Source organism: Cryptotermes secundus, unplaced genomic scaffold (assembly GCF_002891405.2).
Source record: "Cryptotermes secundus unplaced genomic scaffold, Csec_1.0 scaffold561, whole genome shotgun sequence".
Classification (NCBI taxonomy): Eukaryota; Metazoa; Arthropoda; class Insecta; order Blattodea; family Kalotermitidae; genus Cryptotermes; species Cryptotermes secundus.
This window is the reverse complement of record NW_019744119.1, coordinates 378,071-399,825: the sequence shown is the minus strand read 5'-3', so window position 1 is coordinate 399,825 and position 21,755 is coordinate 378,071. Positions and strand designations below refer to the sequence as shown.

The window sequence follows — 21,755 nt, the reverse complement described above, 5'->3', positions numbered from 1 at the left end:
GACTCTTATTAATTAAATGTTTATTTAACATTTCTGTAATGACGCTCTCAGTAGTTCAGACCATGTACAGTCTCTTGCAAGATGATAATGAATGACTAGAAAAGGCTGTGGAAGGACGTGGGCTTGGCTTGACTTGAGGTCATATCCGAGCATTTTCCTGAAGGTTAAGAGAGATAAAATTGTTTCCGTGCTTAATTGATCAAGCACTGTGCCATGAAGACATATGTAGAAGTGGAGGTAGAATTCCACCATTCTTGACCTCGGCATTAGATGGATGTGAGTGGTCATCTCCACGCCCCGTCCCCTATACCCCGGGAAATCTGCCGCCGGTATCCATTCAATAGGAGGCTGGTTCAGCCCCACAGCCAGTCTGGACGCTGTGGAAAAGAGAAAGCTCTCGCCCCTGCAGGTAATCGAACCCCGGCAGTCCAGCCCGTAGCCTATTGCTACCGAAACCTCTCGAATAATAGAAGAAAATATACAGTGTTCGCTATATCGGCCAAAGATCCATATACTAAATTCTGGGGATGAAAAATGCAGATACTCTTAATGATGAATGACAGTGTGATTGTTCGCGCATGCGTCTCTAGGTAGAGGTGCATGTGTCTAGCTCACGCGTAATTTGAAGGGACAGAAATTTCTTATACTTCACAAACACAGGCGCTTTCGGAGAGTAATCATATGGGGTGTATTCAAATGTAGTGCGGCGTAAGTTCACCGACGTTTCGGAGGAATGCACTACCTTCGTATTCAGAATTGAAGATTAAGTCAAGCAAGCAATCGTATCGATGTCTTGGCTTACTCTTCGACCCTGAAAACGGGGCCACTATTTTCTTCCGAAACTCTGGTACATTCTTATCGGACTATACGGCGTCAGACTCCCAAGAAGTATGCTTAGCTTATTCTTCGATCCTGGAGTTGAAGCCAGTACTTCCTTTTTTTCCGAAATGTCGGTAGACTTGTACAAGACTGCACGGCGTCACAGTCATCGCCGTGAGAACCTCAAATCTCGACGTTTCTCGTCCAGTGAAAAGTGCATAACTCTTCCGTGCCTGGCCTTAAGAATGTGAACCACCCTCTGTGCTTAGTTGTGGGCCAAGCCTTGAAGACTTCTGGGGCGGGGGGGGGATAACTACACGCATTCTTAACCTAGGCAATTGATTGTGAGTGGTCATGCTCACAACCGGGGAGCGGGTTCCCAACACTCACTGGGCCGGAAATTGGGTGCGTGCCTTGACCACTAGTCTGGATACAATGGAGAAGACAAAAATCCCTTGCCCTGGCGCGGAATCATATGTTTCCTCGTTCATTTATCCAGTAGTCTAGTCACTGTGCTCACTGAGCTACGTCAGCTCTGTGAAACAAATATTGTTCCTAGCCAGTCAACTCTCCAGTTACTTAAAATTTCAATTCCACCCCCCCCATTATTAATCATCTTTCGTAATTATTTAACGACGTTTTATCAACTGCGTATCCTGCCGCGTCGAATATAAGATAATTGCGATAGAAGCGTGTCCTTAGTCGCTAGCTTCTGAACACGTACCAGGGCAGTCCATGTGGGATTTGTGGTGAACGTAGTGACTCTGGGACACGTCTCTCTTCAACCAATTACTTTCCTCCTGCCAAATGTAATTACAGTGCTCGCGTGTCACGAGCAGCTGGTTCAAAGGGCCTGTCTGAGCTCACAGTTCCAACTGACTGAAAGCCACAGTCAAAAGGGCCGGTCCGTGCCGAGGATCGAAGTCAGAATGTTCCGGATACGAAGCAACAGCAAGACCTTTCCAGGAGCGTCCGGAAACAAATATTCTGTATGTGGCGGTGAGTTTAGTGTTGCTATTTTTAGAAAGGAAGTTTTCTTATCTCGGTTTTGGTAATGAAATCTACAGGAAAGTCATTATAGCTTTACTATAAATGTTTTACGTTCTTCTGTGTAGCATGGTCGGATGTATTCGCTATTTACGTCATACTTTTTATGCTGGGAATACGTGTATACGGCTATTGTGTACAAGATCAAGGGTAGAAACGTAAAGCTATCCCTGTAACAGGCTCTTGAGGCCCATAGGGTTGTGAGACGTCGAGGCTCCCACATTTCCTAAATAATCGGCTCACAGATGGCGGTGAAGTTGTCAGCCTTACGCGCCGTACGCCATTTACCCCCCAGGAAGATTCCTGCTACTCATTTTTGTTAGAGGGTGAGTCCATCCCAGGGCCATAGTGCGGCTGGAAGATTCAAGTCAATTGAAAAACCCAATAACATCATGGGGAATCGAACCCGCGACCTTTCTGCTTGTAGTACAGTGCCTCAACCAACTGCGCTACCGCGTGCCCCGCAGTACTGGTAGCATAGCTAAATAAACCACAAAAAAGACGGTAGCCTTCAGCTGAATTTTATTCTGAGAAGACAGTGAAATTCACAGATGAATGAGGTGGTGCACATAGATACCACTGACATATATACTAGAAGTTGACAGTTCCTGATGTTTCGTGTTTCTCTTCACTTTTGTGGGCTATTTCAGACGCTGTTAGTAGCCAGACTATTGAGCGGCCAGTTGTACGTTGAAGCGGCGAACGAGGAAAGGACTTTGAAGGCAGAGACGTGGTGGGCGAAGTGGCACGGGGGCGATATTTCTACCGGTAGGCTACTTATGTTTTGCCTGCCAATACTCATTCGAGCAACTGCTCACCAGTCAATAATCGTTCTATCATCGACGCTCTACAGCGTCGTTAAATAACTTCAATATAAGAAAAAAAGAATTCATGACCTGATTGAGGTATTATGTCGTCATTTGACTGGAAGGACTGAGGAACACCAAGATAGTCGCTATTCGGCCAAGACTCGAACCAAGCACCTCCAAAACGCAAGTTTTCAGCTTTTTTTTTTATAGCTAGTGGGTGGGACTAAGTCCCTTGTACTGCGGCCACTTCTGGCCTATTGTACCAGACCCAGATGATGGGTGAGGGTGATTGTGGAGCAATTGGTGGAATGAAGAGTGGCGGGGGAAACCGAAGTACTCGGAGAAAACCTGCCCCAGCGCCACTTTGTCCACCCCAAATCCCACTTGACCAGACCCGGGATCGAACCCGCGGTGGGAAGCCGGCGACTAACCGCTTGAGCTATGGCGCGGCCCTTTGAGAGGGTTAAATCTACGGCAACTGTCTCGGCCGTATATCTCTCTCAAACAGTCGCAGATATTGCTCCTCTAACTCGCGTGGGGGTTTCAGTTTCATTAGAAATCTACCAGCGGAACAGTGTATTTCCGTGTACGCATGCGTGTTACGTTCCAAACGCCGGACAGTCAGTAGACTATATAGCTATACATACTCGTCTGTGCGTGGTTTCTGTTTGTTTACTTCATGCTGTCCCACGCTGCGCCGCTGTTGCTGATGTTGACGACCTTGACCTATCGCTAGCCTCGGTCTGAATACTATGAAGTCACATCAACTAGGAACGATAATTGTAATGTGTGATGTACGAACACGGCAGCTTTCGTGTGCTACTGGTCCCATATCTGGGTAAGACAGCGAGACTTAAAACGGGTTGCGGCAAACATTAACCGAGAGACTAATAAAGCTGACCCTGTGCTTCATGTCATGACAATGGAGAGAGGAGATACAGCTCCACCCATTCCTAACCTTTCTTCACTGGAAATCCGGTCAAGTGGTAACACTGCTTGGTATCCGGATGATGCTACCACGAGTAAGAATTCCCGTGGTCTTCCTCAGTCGCATCAGGCAAATGTGTGGATAGCGCCATGGCCACTTCATCAGTTCACTACTCACTAATCACCTCACCATTCGAAGCCGAACAGTTCTGGGCTACTAACAGTTTCGATAAATAAACCACAAGTAAAATTAACCGGAGTCCGGATAAAGCTTGGAGGTCAGCTTCCCGTCCCGGCCGTCTTACACCCGGTACAATCTGAATGAGAGACTCGGTGTGCCGTCCGACCCGTTCTTGACGCGGTAGGGAAGAGAAAATACCTGCTTCTGCTAGGATTCGAACCTCGGCCATTCAGCCCTTACCGGCATCTACGCATACACAGGGTAATTGTTGCGAGGTATTTGACAGCGTTTTTCTCTCAGCTGGAGTTCGAATGATGTCCCACGTTACGAGCGGCCTACGTGTTGCGAAATTTAAGGGTGTGAGGTGACGTAATCTTGGCCCAATTCCGGGAGTTCGCTACTGGAGACTGCGACACAGAGATGAAATCCCACGGAGATGGGCAGTGGCTGTGTTGCGATTACAGACTATACACATTTAACGCTTCGTAACTCGGTAACGGATGTTTGTTTCATTTTCTTTGCCTACTTAAAGATGCTTTATTAAACTGCAGGAACCTGGACTGCGCACTGGGTACCGCGACTGGCTACAGGATGGAAGCCGGAGAGGTCAGAGTTGTAGTCTCGGTATCGTCAAGAATTTCCTCTTCTCCACATCATCCAGACCGGCTCTGAGGTCCACCCAGGCCTTCTATCCAATGGGTACCGGGGGCACTTTCCGTGGGGGTAAAGCAGCTGGGGCGTGAAGCTGACCACTGACCTGCAACTATTGTCGAGGTCAGGAAAACGTGGATCTATTGGCCCATCCCCATTACGTCTTCATGGTGTAGTGCTTGATTATTTATGCACGGGGACAATTTTATCATTTTTTTATTAACTGCACAGGTTATGCGACTTTCTGTGAGAAATCACAAAATGAATGAAGAGATATGTAACATGTATGAAAGGTAGAAGTCAGGGCCTATTTGTTTTGCTTCCGAGACAAATATAATTACGAATTTCACTACAGATAACCATTCTTAGGGACGATATTCGAACCGAAGACATCTCAATCAGGAAGTAGGAATTTTACAGGGTAGCTAGCTTGCCCGGAACCTCGAGCAGTATACGAACTCGCGACCTCGGATCGTAGCACCGTAATACTCACGGATCAGCGATATGCATCCTCCTGCATAACAGGCGCAAAAGCCGCCACCCAGTTGCAGCCAATGGTTGTTAGGAATTACGTAATACCCAGCCAATCACACACGCAAGAAATGACATCAGTGGCTATTTTTAGCTGGTATATAATAGACGGTGAGCGCGGCAGGAGGTTTGGTTTGTGGCGTGTGAGCGCACGGAGCGTTTGCGGGATGTGTAGAAGTGTGCAGTTCGACAACAAGTGGCAGACGAGAGGCGTGAAAGGGCAGGTGCCGCTTGGAAACAAGGTAAGCACTTCGCCTGTAGTGCAAGCAGCCATTTGCAAGAGTCGGTGCATTTTCCTGCAGCTGTAGAAATACTGTTAGGTTAATTGTACAGATCTTCCTTGCGCAGCAGGGAAGTCACTGACATGCGCGAGTGCGCCTGTGCATTGTTACTACGAACAGGATAGATAGGCACGGCTTCGATACCACAGAAATTAGGCCTACGCACGAGCTATGGGCCACGCAGAAGATGATTTCGAGGTTGTATGACGTGTGCAAACTCCTTTAATAGCCTAGGAATCATAAATAATTGGCCACACACTAACAATCTAAGACGTGATTCACTTCTGGGCTCATTATATGTGTTGTATGAGTCTAATATTTCGATTACACCATTGCTGTTTCCTTGCAAATTCTATCTAGTTCTTAGGTAAGTTCGACATAAAATGAAGATACTGATGTCACGAAATGATCGACTGAAATGATAGTAAATAAATACCAAAAACAGGAGGGGGAGCATATAACACATTCGCATGCCACATGGGCACACAGTGTTGACCCACGGGAGACAAAGGCGTAAAGGTCAGGATAATATTAAAAATGATACTAGGAAAATAGGGCGTGGAATCATTTGGCTCAAGAGAGGGGGGAGTGACATGCTCTTTGAGAACACTGTTTTGAGTCTTGGGGTCGCATAAGAAGAGAGGAATTTCCAAAGAAACCAACAGATTATTGGCTTCTTGAGACTTGTTTTATAATAAGAATAGTGATTGTAATGATATCACATGGTCATTGGCTTCCGTCCTTAGTCGTATCATCAAAACATAACCTCTTATGTGACCACACGAACAGTTACGCTTCTTGTGAGCAATTTTGAATAGAGACCCAATGGATGAAGTTGTCCTCCGAAGGAAAGTTATATAGCAGTTAAACCTATAACAACAACAACAAACAAACAAACAAACAAACAAACAAACAAACAAAAAACAACAACGTGATGTTTTGGGTGCCCGAATGTAGGGAACATTTACGTGCAGTGTGAAGTAGATATATAATTAATTACTATTGCTATCATCATTAGGCCTAATAGTAACCAACTGCGTGGAACAGAGTGCTTGAGAAGCTGATAGTTGGTTAGCTAGTGAGGAAGCTCCCAGCATCATGTGGAGGCCCAAGTTTTGTTACCGTGTTCACAGCAGCCCGCCATTAGTCCGTATCCTCAGCCAGTTGAATCCAGGCCACAACCTCCCATGTTACGCACAACTACCGAATTCAGTAGCAACGCATGGACGCGTGCAGTAGTGTCATCTGGAGACGCGGTGCGCCCATCCCATATGTTCCCTGTATCTACTCCTACGCGACTCTTTCTCACCAGTCGAGCCCGCAACCTTCCCCACTCCCCACCCCCCAAATTGTCCACGTTTTGAATCTAATAACTAAGTAGTACCCGACTTGTAAGTGCACATATTTAAAATGTGGGCCCGTTGAAAACAAATTCTTAATACTTACGTACTCCCAAACTGCAGTTTGCAGTTTTATTCAAGATGGCGACGCCATTCCGTAGCTTAAACACGCAGAGCCGGCGTTCCCCATCGTCATGTACCCACCACTTCGATGGACGGGCGGTGCTGTTGAGCCTTACACTTCGGTGCGACGTCAAACAGGATTTACTTGTTGCTGGTCAAGACAGAATTAAATGAACTATAAAGTCATGAAACTCGGTTCATAGAGTGTAATCTTGTGCCTCTACGTGTACGGTACCACAACAACGGGGGACACCTTCATAGACACAAAATAAATATCAAGCATATAAACTCTACACATAAATACAAAACCACCTGCGAGGGGTACACGAGTAAATACTAAGATAACCATTTACACGACAGTTAGTAATAAAATCTACGAGAGAGAAATTAGAAGAAGGTCCCCTACACAGCACGTCGGCCCGTGATTTACAAACAACCACGACCTCAACAACATTAAACTATTTTTTAGTAGTAGCTTACTTAACTTTCAAGACTACTTTTAGAAATAAACTTAGAACTGAGCATATAATTAGTGATACTGTTTTACATAAGGACTTGTTTAAAATTCAGAATCAGTTTTAAGTCACATTACATTAATAAATTTATTAATGCTAAATAACACAATTCCAAATGTAATAGGCTTTAATTCTTTTTAATTTTAGACGACAACAGCGCATCACGGATTTTGCGTATATCATTAGTTCACATTCTGCAATAGGCGTTTTCTTCGCTATAACAACAACAGCAGACTGTAAAAATAGGGATCCATATTAAGACAAGTCAAGAACTTAGCTTGTCTTGTAGCTCGCCTCATGATGACGTAGATTAGGTCGAAACATATAGCGTACATCTTCGCACAATAAACAAGCAATTCGTGATACAGTAGTATCTATTTTGTCTTCGTCTTGAAGATAACTTTTACGTTGTAAAGACTTCCCAATTTACACGATTACAATCTACCGCCTTCCACGGAACTGAATATATAGAGAAGAATAATTTTCTGTATCGTGTGTTCTTTGGAAACGTGAAAATTCAAATATTGTATCGTTGTGTCAGATTGTGGTGTATTTATAATTGTATTTACTACCGTCAGAACAACTTAATGTGCATATACACTTTGCATTAATTATGTACTACATGTTTCGGCCATCTTCAGGTGCACCTGTTCACCTTTGGCTGCACTGCTCACTTCTTACATTGGCCAGTGTTTACAATAGGCACATTCTGTGTGAATCTTTAAACATTTCTTTTTATTGCTAGTGGGTTGGGACTAAGACCCTTGTACTACGGCCACTTCTGGCCTAGTGTATCAGCCCCAGATGATGGGTGAGGGTGATTGTGGAGCAGTTGGTGGAATGAAGATTGGCAGGGAAAACCTGCCCCAGCGCCACTTTGTCCACCACAAATCCCACTTGACCAAACCCGGGCCGCCGCGTTGGGAAGCCAGCGACTAACAGCTTGAGCTATGGCCCGGCCAATCTGCAAACTTAGTGACGGCCGAAATATGTAGTACAGAATTAATGTAAAGTGCATTTACAGAGATGTTATGCAGACGGAAATAAATTGCAGTAATAAAACAGTTAACTTTAAGGGGAGTTGTGACGCTTTGTAATCTGGTACATATGAACCAGTATTTCAGAAGAATGAACTGTGTTAGTGGTATATCATCAACCTTAAAGATGGATGGGGGTTGTTCCTTAGTTTTATATACTGAAATGGAAGCAGCAAGTTTCTCACACTTCTTTCCCGACGATGGAGGCTGTTTTTTCCTCCGAAACGGTACCTGTATACCGGAATACACGGCGAGATTTGCCAGTTATCATTGGGATAACTTGCATGCATAAAACGAAGGGAAACGTTTTAATCCAACAAGGATGAAAGGAGTATGCATTTTAGAATGTTGCCACGTCGCCTGGTATTGTTGGGGTTGTATGCAATGGCACGCTCTGAAGCTAGTGTTCACCCTTCAGGTTATATTTTTGTTCTTCTCGCCCCAACTTTAGAGCATAGGATTGATTTATCAGTTTCACTGATAATTTTTACAACGGTAGGACTCTTTGGACGGGTGATCAGCTCGTCGCAAGGCCTATACCTAGACATTGGACAACACAAACAGAGTAAACGCATACACACACACACACACCAACACACACCAAACATCAATGCCTTGTGTGAAACTCTATTCCGCGATCCCAGCTTTCCAAGCGAGCGAAGACACTACATGCTTTAGACCGCTCGGCTACCGTGACCGGCCCAAGTTATATTACCGAATGGGTAATTAATACCGCAGGTGGAAAGCAATTTACAGGTTTATAGAATGTGCATATATTCTGCGTTATGTATATATCCTGCTCCACACAGTCTTGTACTTCTGTTTATGTGCGGATATCCGCTGCGTTGTGTGTTGCTCCTGCACCACACAGTCCTGTACTTCTGTTTATACGCGGATATCCCCTGCGTTGTGTGTTGCTCCTGCACCACACAGTCCTGTACTTCTGTTTATACGCGGATATCCCCTGCGTTGTGTGTTGCTCCTGCACCACACAGTCCTGTACTTCTGTTTATACGCGGATATCCCCTGCGTTGTGTGTTGCTCCTGCACCACACAGTCCTGTACTTCTGTTTATACGCGGATATCCCCTGCGTTGTGTGTTGCTCCTGCACCACACAGTCCTGTACTTCTGTTTATACGCGGATATCCCCTGCGTTGTGTGTTGCTCCTGCACCACACAGTCCTGTACTTCTGTTTATACGCGGATATCCCCTGCGTTGTGTGTTGCTCCTGCACCACACAGTCCTGTACTTCTGTTTATACGCGGATATCCCCTGCGTTGTGTGTTGCTCCTGCACCACACAGTCCTGTACTTCTGTTTATACGCGGATATCCCCTGCGTTGTGTGTTGCTCCTGCACCACACAGTCCTGTACTTCTGTTTATACGCGGATATCCCCTGCGTTGTGTGTTGCTCCTGCACCACACAGTCCTGTACTTCTGTTTATACGCGGATATCCCCTGCGTTGTGTGTTGCTCCTGCACCACACAGTCCTGTACTTCTGTTTATACGCGGATATCCCCTGCGTTGTGTGTTGCTCCTGCACCACACAGTCCTGTACTTCTGTTTATACGCGGATATCCCCTGCGTTGTGTGTTGCTCCTGCACCACACAGTCCTGTACTTCTGTTTATACGCGGATATCCCCTGCGTTGTGTGTTGCTCCTGCACCACACAGTCCTGTACTTCTGTTTATACGCGGATATCCCCTGCGTTGTGTGTTGCTCCTGCACCACACAGTCCTGTACTTCTGTTTATACGCGGATATCCCCTGCGTTGTGTGTTGCTCCTGCACCACACAGTCCTGTACTTCTGTTTATACGCGGATATCCCCTGCGTTGTGTGTTGCTCCTGCACCACACAGTCCTGTACTTCTGTTTATACGCGGATATCCCCTGCGTTGTGTGTTGCTCCTGCACCACACAGTCCTGTACTTCTGTTTATACGCGGATATCCGCCGCGTTGTGTGTTGCTCCTGCTCCACATGGTCCTGTACTTCTGTTTATATGCGGATATCCCCTGCGTTGTGCGCTGCTGCTGCTCCACACAGTCCTGTACTTCTGTTTATATGCGGATATATTCAATCTTCCCTTGAGTCTGATAACATAGTTGCATTATTGAACTCAAATTGAAAAAAGTTTGAGTTACAAAAATTTGTTACCGGGTACGTGGCCACGCGATAGCTGAGGCGGTTGGACGCCGGCGTCTTATTGCGTAGCCGGACAAATCCATGTGACGTTCATGGTGGGAAAGTGGTGTTTCCTCAGTTAATTATCATTCCACCATTGCTCTGTACTCCATCCCCAGAGATTTGTGATAGCCCCGACTAGGCAGCGCGTTATCACATGTCTGTTTTGAAGTTTGGTTCTTCATACTTCACCCATTGCTTGGCTAGTCATGAGGTAAGGACTCCTCTCATTACTGGGCGCATTAACATAATGTGAGACACATTACGCCGGTAACCGAACTTCTTATAAGCCATGGATAACTTAAACGTATTCCTGAATGAATTGCACAAGGAACAAATTCAGTAAATTTGAAATTACAGAAGACGACCCACAGACAACCTTACAGAAGAAAATTGTACCTAATGCTCACATCATCCATCTGGTAGTTCTTCAGGTTCGTGTCTTTTGTGAAATTGCGTTGCCATGGCTTTGTGTGTTTGTTGAATGGATAATTTTGAGAAGTCGAAATTTTATGACTGGCGAACAAAGACATTTCAATGCCATTAACACTATGAAGTCAGGAAACATTTTGAAAGCCATGCTCCTATTAGTTTATTTTCAAATACCCTTGATTTGTACAGAGTCTTGCGCCTGTGATCTTGTTCAGTAGCATTGTGACGAAGACAGTGATACTGATTTTACATAACCGACGAACTCCATGGAGCAAAGCCTTTACTGAGAAGCTTATAGTTACTAAGCCAGTCACATTCCAGCATGTCGTGAGACCTGTAACGTGCGTTACTTTGTTCACAATACGCCATCACTGGTTCATTTCCTGATACTAATGAAATGTTCCCTCCTGTCCTGTTTCTCTTTGATCTGTTTTAATTGCTCCCCATTTACCCATAGGTCGTCCAAGCAGCCTCTTCATATTTTCTGAAAGTTGGCATGCTTTCGTCTTGTCCCTCCATGTGCCCAGCGTGCCCGTCTCTCGTCTGAAGTGAAGTTGAGAAGCAGTAGCGACCAAGCATCTCATTGCCTCACACATATCCGAATAGGAAACATATGAGGCAAAGTTATACACTGCAAAGTCCAAAGAGCAGGATCAATGATAACAGTCCGTACTGTTCCACCTATCGGACTTCACAGTACACTTCGCTTTGACGCGTTTCAGTAAGCCCAACAGCTCCACGACTCTGCCATACTTAGTGAAAATATTGTACAGTAAGTCCCTTGTACTGCGGCTACTTCTGGCCTGTTGTACCAGCCCCAAATGATAGGTGAGGGTGATTGTGGAACAATTGGTGGAATGAAGATTGGCAGGGGAAACCGAAGTACTTGGAGAAAACCTGCCCCAGCGCCACTTTGTCCACAACAAATCCCACTTGACCAGACCCGGGATCGAACCCGGGCCGCCGCGGTGAGAAGCTAGCGACTAACCGCTTGAGCTATGGCGCACAGTACGTCACTAAGTGACCTCATATAGGTTTTCTTGAAATCTATAAATAACCGATGTACCGTGTCATCATAGCCCCATTTTTGTTTTCAGTGTCTGGCGATAAATCTTAGTAGTAATACTGTTATGACAAATCGCGCGGCTAGGCCTCAGTAATATCTATCGTCTGCATGCGGAAGTGACGGCGGGAGACGGGTGTTGGACCAGGTTTTGTATGGACTTGATACGAACGATATCCCCTACTGTCGTATCGCTAGTTCTATACATAGGTACAATACTTGATTAACTTTACTGTTGTATACATTTTTCCTAAGACTCAGTAACATTGTACGTATGAGCGGTATAGTCTCCACCCACCTGGATCAAATCTGCCACAATTTGATCAGCATACGGTGATTTATGCAGAGTAACTCATATGCCCCTCCGAAAACTGCGACAGTAATTTAGAATCACTCTGCAGACAAAGTACATGGCTACAAGCGAGTACTGTGATTCTAAATTATTGTCGGGGTTTCCGGCGGTACATATACGAATTACTCTCTATATCTCTGAGACTTGCCGGTTACAGTCTTCGACTTCAGAGGAACCAGGCTCAGCTCTTAGGTATGAGTAACACCATTAATTACATTTTTATGCATTCACTCAGCCAACAGAATTACTGTTCCACTGACTCAAAATACCGCGAGAATATTCAAGCAGATCATTATTATGCTGTACCAAGTTACATATTTAGGCCACGCCATAGCTCAAGCGGTTGGTCACTGGCTTCCCACCGGGTCTGGTCAACTGGGATTTGTGGTGGACAAAGTGGCGCTGAGGCAGGTTTTCTCCGAGTACTTCGGTTTCCCCTGCCAATCTTCATTCCATCAATTGCGCCACAATCACTCTCACCTATCATCTGGGGCTGGTACAATAGGCCAGAAGTGGCCGCAGTACAAGGGACTTCGTTCCACTCCACTAGCAAAAAAAAAAGAAATTTATATGTTCACTTCATTTATGCCTCTATGCAAGTATCTAGTATTGGTCTACTTGTTCGTTCAAGCTCATACATTTTGAAGTCCCAGCAGTTTCAGCTCTGTCAAATTCAGTGTTTCCCCATCGTGCAAGCATTTTAGTTTGGCTCCCTTCCTGAGACACTGTGCGGTGTACATCAAACGGCATGCAATATCCCAGAGTGAAGACATCTGGCCAGTTGTGTTCCCTGCTGTCAGTATGTCATACAGCTAGTAGCAGAAGGCAAAGAAAAGTCTCTCTTCTTTTATTGTTTGTTCTTAATTACATCTAACTTGTAATCTTCTCCAAGTATAATTAGAATGATCAAGTCAAGGAGGATGAAGTTGGCAGGGCATGTAGCACGAATGGGAAGAAAAGGAACGCATATAGGATATCGGTGGGAAAGTCAGGAAGAAAGAGACCACTGGGAAGCCCAAGGCGTAGGTGGGTGCACAGTATTAAAATGGATCTTAGATAGGACGGGATGGCATGGGTTGGATTGATCTGGCTCAGGATAAGGACCAGTGGAGGGCTCTTGTGAACACGATAATGAACCTTCGGGTTCCATAAAAAGCTTTTGTAATTCTTGAGTAGCTGCAAATTTGGCTACTCAAGAAGGGCTCAGCTCCATAAGTAAGTTAATTACAACACTCCAAAGAACGATATGGCCATTTGATTGACTCGGAACTGATTCTAGAGGAATTATATAACTGGGTGGACTAAAACGAAATTACGTTCCATTGTCACAACACAAACTTTCAGATAACTTCGAACACCCCTCAGGAGACCCACAGTACGTTCAGTTTTCATTCGTAATAACATGGATTTTCTGTGGCAGAAGATTTCGTTTTATCTGTAATATTTTCCCAGTCTCTGTTTTTGCCCACTTTATCGCCAGAGTTTTCAGATGTTTAAAAAATATCATATTTTAAATGACTCTTTTCTTTAACCATCACGCCTGTTTATCTCCATGAGATTAACTACTTAGTTAGTCGCTAACAGTGTCCAAACCCAAGATATTGGTGGCTATCACAGTCAGCTCTTCTGAACGACTGGACTTAAGTTATATTTCCATGCCCTCTTATCAAAGACTTGATCTCAGAGGCCGTATCAGAAGTTAAAGTGCATTTATGAACGTGTACTCTTTGCAAGGTAAAATGTACTACTATCTTATCACACTTGTTTCGGAAAACTGTGTTCCCTGTTGTCGATTTCAGAATATCCTGTGCAGCCACGTGTACATTAAAATCTCGTCGAAAATGTTCATGTATTTCCGTACTTGGGGAACTGATCGGATGCACGCTCATAGAAGCTTTCCTTTGTGTCGTCAGCTTTATCCAGCGTTTGGACGCGCACGTTCTGAACAATAATATCACACCAGCCACCTCGTTTGATTGTTGCGTACTGCATCATATCATTAAGAAACACTTTCTTGTTAACTACCTTCTTAACTGCTGATATGATTGTCTTAGGGTAAAAGTAAATTTAGCCGGTCACGGTAGCCGAGCGGTCTAAGGCATGCACTGTCTTCGCTCGCTCGGAAGCCTGGATCGTGGGTTCGAATCCCACTCAGGGCGTGGATATTTGTTTGCGTTTTACTGTGTGTACAGGTAGAAGCCTTGCGACGGGCTGATCATTCGCCCAAGGAGTCTACCGTATGTGTAAGATCTAGAAAAACCGAAGTGAAAACGGAGAGTTCCATGGAGGTAGGCCTAGGCCCAAATGAGGGCTGTAGCGCCAATGAAAAAAAAAGTAAATTTGACCTAGTGCTTAACTAATTAAGCACTACACCATGAAGATAGGAGAGTGACCTCGGTGCTAGTTGGAGGTGAGTTTTCACCTTGACGTCCCGGCCGCTTTATCACCGGGAAGAGACCCCCCGTACTAATTGGATAGGAGGGTGGGTGGGCCCCAGAGCCGGTCTGGACTACATGGAGAAGCGAGAATTCTTGACTCCACCGGGACTCAAACTCCGGCCCCTTGGTCATCCAGCCCATAGCCAGTCGCTATACCGACTGCACTACCGCGGCTCTTCATATGAAGGATATGTGATATTCAGAAGTTCGTAGGAACCGGAGACAGACGTGGATTGGATTGAATAGGCATTTAGTTTCGCTTTCCACGTAGTAGAAAAAGGAAGTGATTAACTTCCCACCGGTTCCAAAGAGCTTGTATGTGACCACGGTTTGACCACATCTGATCTAGACTGTGTAATGTTGAATGGTTGGATCGTAGTTGAATGACAGAGCAATCGGAAGTTGTCTTGGCGTTTGCTTGAAGGGTCTGAGTAATACCGCAAAACTCAGAATAGCTGGTGTCCCGGCCGAGGTTCGAACCGAGCAGTACTCGAATACGAGTCTAGAACGTTGTTGCTGTACGAGCCGTTTCGGGAGTTGCTCAGAATTTTGGCCTACAGAGCCACGACGGGAAGGACGCATTTTGGTTCTTGATCTGGGCCAGTAGTATGGATAGTCAACAGAGAAATGCCAACTGAATGGCTCGAAAGCACCGAAAACTATCGACGTAGTTTGCTGCCAGGCCGTACCTTCGTTTGTAGCCCCCAAACTTCATAAGTGAGCTGTTGTCTGCTAATATTAAACTCTCTACCTACAAGACCCTTGTAGATTAGTCATAAGCGGGGCCCGGATTTTGATGACCTGAAAATTTAAAAAAAATGACCGAAAAAATCCAGAAAAATGACCTGAAATATGACCCAAAAATGTAATATGCAGGGCCCGGATTTTGATGACCTGAAAATATTCAGAAAATGACCTATAAAATGACGGAAAAAATCCAGAAAAATGACCTAAAGGAGAAAAGGAAGGAACACTTTGCTTCCATGTTATTCACATTTCAGAAAACATATGGAGAAAAATTCCCTAAAATGGCCAAAAATGACAAGAAGTACCCTTAAAAGTAAAAAAATTTACCAAAAAATTGCCCAAAAAATGAAAAAATTACCTTAAACCTAAAAATGTCAAAAAATGACCTATAAAATTTGCATTTCTGTAACCAGCAGCTCATATCCGAGATTTATATATTTAAGAGCATCGCATAGGATACAAGGAAAAAAAGATGACATGTCATCAAAACCCTGGCCCTTGTCATAAGTTACGCCTGTCCGCTGTGGCTGGAAGTAGCCTCCATCTTCCTCCAGAAGCTAGCGAGTATTGCAGAGAAGTTCTGCGGGCTGCATTTCGAGGCAGTTCAGTCAAAATCTCGTCGCTGGATGAGGCCATCACTCCTGGAGCTGAGCCCTTCTTCAGAAGCCGCCAATTGTGCAGCTAATTCAAGAATATCTCAGCATTTTATGGAACCCGAAGGTTCATTACCATGTTCACAAGAGCCCTCCACTGGTTATCCTGAGCCAGCTCAATCCAATCCATAGCATCACATCCTATTTAAGATCCTGGACGAAGTCATATGTAAGATAAATTCAGAATAGACACGAAATCATGAGAGCGATCCCGTAGGTTCAGTTGGGTTTAATGCCGAGGTTCTCAAACGCGGAGATGATCCCTCCAAAATACTGCGACATTTACGCGGCTCCGGTCATTTACTGTGACATCAGGAACCTCAGTAACTTCCGGGATAGCGCAGTCATTATAGCGACTGGCTACGGGCTGCACGACAGACGGGAGGGGTCGGAGTTCCAGTCCCGGTGGGTTCAAGAATTTTCTCCACATCGTCCAGACCGGTTCTGGGTCCCACCCATCTTCCTATCCAATGGGTATCGAGGTTCGTTCTCCAGGGCGTGAAGCTGACTACTCACAAAGTACTGCCGAGGTCAAGAAAACGTAATCTATACAACCACTCCCCCATACGCCATTATGGCTTAGTACTTAAGTAGTTTAAGCACAGGGGTAACTTTACCTTTCTTTACCTATACCTACACATAGAAGGGGCACGCGGTAGCGTGGGTGGTTAAGGTACTGTGCTACAAGCTGGTCGCGAGTTCGATTCCCGATGAAGTCATTGGATTTCTCAATTGACCGAATCATTCCAGCTGCACTATGGCCCTGGGGTGGACTCAGCATCTAACAGAAATGAGTACCAGGAATCTTCCTGGGGGTAAAGGGAGGCCAGCGCGGAAGTTGACAACCTCACCGCCATCTGTGAACCGATTGTCTAGAAAATATTGAAGCCTCGACGTTTCAAAACCCTATGCGCCTCCACGGTCTGTTACAGGCATAGCTTTTACCTGCACATAGAATAAGCTGTAAACTTAGTCACGAAGATTGCAGTTGTGCGCAATGTTGCTGGTATTTATCAGGCTATACGGCGACAGTAAAAACGTTAGTAGCTTTACAGCCTCTCAACGCCTATGATAAAATTTCCCTGTACCACGTACAGTCACGAAATATGCCATAAAATATTTCATCGGCTGCAGCTACAATTTTGGTAAATTCCCAGGCCTCTAATACATATTACTAGCGCCAGCTTGGATACAGCTGCATTTGAAGTCATTCGTGACATCTCAGCAGCCCCTTTCAGAGGAGCCTCGACCACATTTCGAGAAACAGATGCTTAAGAGAAGCGCCATGCCGGGAGCATTGCAGGCGCGCACACCTTGTGAACCGGTAAGCATCCCTGTTGTCGTATTTTGCTGCTGGCTAATTATAATCGGCGTAGGTACGCTATTGCACCCGCTACATACTCCGTGAGAACCTCACGAAGTGTTAATGAAATATGTCGTAAGTATTCTGAATAGACAGACATCCCGTCAGAATCCATAGGAAAGTCTAGTGGATCCGTAAAGGGTCCGACAGTGGTTTAATGGATGTGTCTGATGAAGACGGGCGTAGCTCACAAAATGGGAACACGGTTCACTCAACTCGCAGCTTCTTGCATAGTTTACACTTCGACCCTGAAGCTGGAGACAGTACGTTCCTCCGAAACTCTTTGAACATACAGGATTATTCGGCGTCACACCACTATGGGACACTTAAACGCGGAAACTTGATCGAAGTTGCTCGTGTTTTGTTTTTCCTCGGCCCCAGAGGAACTAATTGCTTAGTTGATACATAAAATTTCACGTTGTACTTCACGCATTCCTCCGGATTTTGCCAATTAAATTTCGCCCTAATGCAGCCCTCCAGTGTTAATGTCAGAATTTGAGCTAACGCAGTAAAGACGCCCCATCTTTTCCTTGCACGTAGTCTTAAAACAGTTCATTTCTTAACGCTCCACCTTCTTCACCTCCCACCGCTTTACCTTGCCATCAGTCTAGCTTTACTCGAAGGGCCGAGTGTGGGAACTTTCAGAGCCGGAAATATTTCTGATTTCCCCGAAAATATATGTCACTATTCACCACCCCTTTACTTTTATTTCTCCCTCTTTTTCTGTTGAAGCTAGAGAGGGTTATGACATGATGGTTTCGGGAGAACTGGGAGAGCAAGGAAATTCCGATCGATATGGGAATGATGTACCCCATACTGCGAGTCAGCCCCACAATGTAACGTTGGCCCCAGTGAGATTGCGCAACACATTAGCAACAATATTCCGCTCGTTATTCTAATTAACACTTGTGTGTGTCTGTTTTGGCCAACCGCTGGTCCACTGGACATGGCCGCTGACAGTGTATCTTCTGCATAAGCCTCTCAGAAACGCAGTTAAGTTTTGCCGCTCGCATTAACTCTGTACAGCACAGTGGTTTCTGATTGTACCACATTCTTTAGTGTTAAGTACTTAGATATTTCGCCTGCAGAGTATGTTAATAAGTCTGTTTGGTTCTCAGAGTAATGAGAAGTGTTTGCGTGAATCGACGGACTTCTTGTTACGGAGACGTAGTTCGATTTCTGCGAACAGACGACTTAATGTGACGAGACGCAGTATGATTTCTGCGAACGAACAACGACTTCATGTAACGGAGACGGTGATTTCTGCAACGACTTAATGTACCGGAGACAGGGCGATTTCTGCAACGACTTAATGTACCGGAGACAGGGCGATTTCTGCAACGATGTAATGTAACGGAGACAGTGCGATTTCTGCGAACCGACGACTTAATGTGACGAGACGCAATATGATTTCTGTGAACGAACAACGACTTCAAGTAACGGAGACGGTGATTTCTGCAACGACTTAATGTACCGGAGACAGGGCGATTTCTGCAACGACTTAATGTACCGGAGACAGTGCGATTTCTGCAACGATGTAATGTAACGGAGAGAGTGCAATTTCTGCGAACCCACAACGAATTAATGTAACGGAGACAGTGCGATTTCTGCGAACCGACAGACTTTATGTAACGGAGATACTGTGATTTCTGCGAGGTAGCAGTGGAAGTTGTATTTATTTATTTATTTATTTATGGTTTATTCAGCGGCATTTGTATAGCGTTCAGTAACATGATGTAGAAGCGACCGTGGCCAGTTTGAAGTACTACCCTGCTTTGTCTGAAAGTTTTGTGGAAACCCACGAACCCCAGTCAGGATAGGCGGTATTCTGGCCGAGATTTGAACTGGTCACTTCCGGATTACAAATCAGAAGTGTTACTAATTAAGCTGGCTTCCGAGCTCTCTGTTATTTAGGTGAGCCCTGCTCTTTGAAGGCAGGCTTGGGCGTGCAGTTCCAGCACTGAGGTCGTGGGTTTGAATTCCTCTGTGGGTGTTGATGTGTTTTCGCGATTACGTCTATTTTCCAAACTCAGTAGAATAAGTAAAAACTCATAAACGTTGGCACGAGCACAGCAGACTCTTGCCAGTCGCGGATATCCGTATCATCCAGTTTTGCCAGCCGCAGTATTGTCGTCTCTGTATCCGTTTTTATTTGTGTCTACGTGGAAAACTCGGCGACTTCCAGTTTTCTGGCCACCACATTACCTTCGCAGTGCGCCTGTGACATTTTTTCTTCATATTTTATATCCAGTTTGCTTTTAAACGTGTTACTTGTTCAGTTGTGATTTGGACATATCCATCGCCCTGTTTCTATTGTGACATGACGCCTGAACGCCGGAAGTGTGCAGTCATAGAAGCATAGCAGAGACGTCTGTTCCTAGACAACGGCTACCGGAAACACGTTTCCGCTGCAACGAATACGCTTGTATTAATCAGTGCATTGCCTGGAGATTGTCACACGTTTCGTGGCAACAGAGAATAACAGAGGACAATCAACCGTCCGACTGGGTGATCTATATTCGGTCCGTATGAAGTTAGTTAGGTCCGACATTAAGACTTCCAGAGCAAGAGTTCGAGAGAGTAGAGATTTCACAAACAGACGTCGTTAAGAAGTAGTTCAATATGTGAGCTGTTGTAATCAGCTGTAATTGCAATAGAAGCTTCCAATAAATCCAGTCATCAAATCTAGAACCCACAATTATTCGTCACGCCAACGTTTCGGAGGCTGGATTCTGTCTCCGTTTTGAGGTTTTTGCAAACCGCGATGTTTTTTCAAGAACGTAACACCCGTGGTTGGCGAGGAATGGCCATAAAATGGGCCATTCGTTTTAATAAATTTAAAGATTGAATACTTGAGGGTTAAGCACTGCCGTACTCAGCTCACTTCTCAACAAACGTGAAACAATTCAGGATATGCGCACTGCATCTTTGCGTGGGGAAACTGGTGTACATGTGTCTTGGTAATTATCTGCAACCTTGAGATCCGAGAAAGTATCTCGCTTTCATAGCAAACAATATTCTGTAAAGACTGAGTCGTCCCACAAGGGGATTCCAGCAGCTGCACAACTAGTCGTGTCCTTCGCGCCCCAAATCGTGTGGGTCTGCTTATTTTTAATTTTTAAAGTGAGCATACAACAACAACAACAACAATAATAATAATAATAATAATAATAATAATAATAAAAATGAAGGGTACCATCTGGGCGTGATCATATTTAGTTCGGTGAAAGTTTACTGGCGTTTCGGCTGACCATACTTCCTCCATGAGTAGTTCCATCTTCTGGGATATAACGCCATGTAGTCCGTTGAAAAGGCCACGGACGTTTTTGAGGAACATGTTGCCTTCAGCTGCAAGGTCGAAGAAAAGGCCAAATAAGCCATCGTGAAAGCAGTTGGCAGAGTTTCTTGCTTGGCTTTTGCTTCGACCCTGAAGATACAGGCAATATATTCCTCTGAAACGTCGGTTGACTTTCAGCGGACTACACCCCGTTATTTTCTCTTCATCTCAGAAGAAAGAACTTTTCATAACCACGGCCGTGAGAGCCTCAAATCCTTGCACCGTGTTCAGAAAGTTCCGCTTACTTCTTGTTTGTTGCTTGGCTTGCTCTTCAGCCATCAGCTGGAGGCACGAGGTTCCATCCAAATACTATCGGACTGCACGACATCATCCTAGGAGTACTTTCTGTGAGGACCTCAACAACGAACGTCGTAACCACAAACAGTGAAACATCTTGTCTCTCTTCATGAGCCTCTTGCAAAGGTGCGATATTGGGGCCCTGAAGACTCCTGGAATGAGCCTAGGTGCTGGAAACCTTCATCTTGCCGCCCTTACGGTCACAGAACTTTCTGCAGGACAAACCTACCCGTATGACATAGCTATATCCCCCATTTATGTGCGTACGTGCGTGTGTGGGGAATAACTGTCCACACTGAATTAACTTCGTTTCGTAGAACGAAATAAAATTATTTAATTTGGTTCATCCTGGTCCGTCACACTAGCAGTAGTACAGATTATCAGCTCCGTCCAGTGTGATTGATAAAAGTTTTTCTCTTTAATCTTTCATCATCGACATGTTTCGAAGGATATATCAGTACATGCGGAAACTACTATTACAATGTGATTGGTCATTATCGGTACATACACACACGTACATGCATACAATAACTATTACAGTGTCATATAAGGCCGCGCCATAGCTAAAACTGTTAGTCGCTGGCTTCCCACCGTGGCGGTCCGGGTTCGAGCCCGGGTCTGGTCA

The 21,755-nt window shown here is 45.1% G+C and overlaps 1 protein-coding gene across 2 annotated transcripts in view; it reads left to right on the top strand.

The window, feature by feature from the left end:
• The first annotated feature begins 5,109 nt into the window (after window positions 1-5,109).
• The window catches only part of LOC111874501 (activating transcription factor 3), a 91,697-nt gene continuing 75,051 nt past the window's right edge, over window positions 5,110-21,755 (top strand). For both annotated transcript variants that reach the window (XM_023870058.2, XM_023870057.2), the window contains exon 1: window positions 5,110-5,207. The gene's annotated coding sequence lies outside the window, so the exon portion shown is untranslated. The remainder of the gene's footprint in view (window positions 5,208-21,755) is intronic.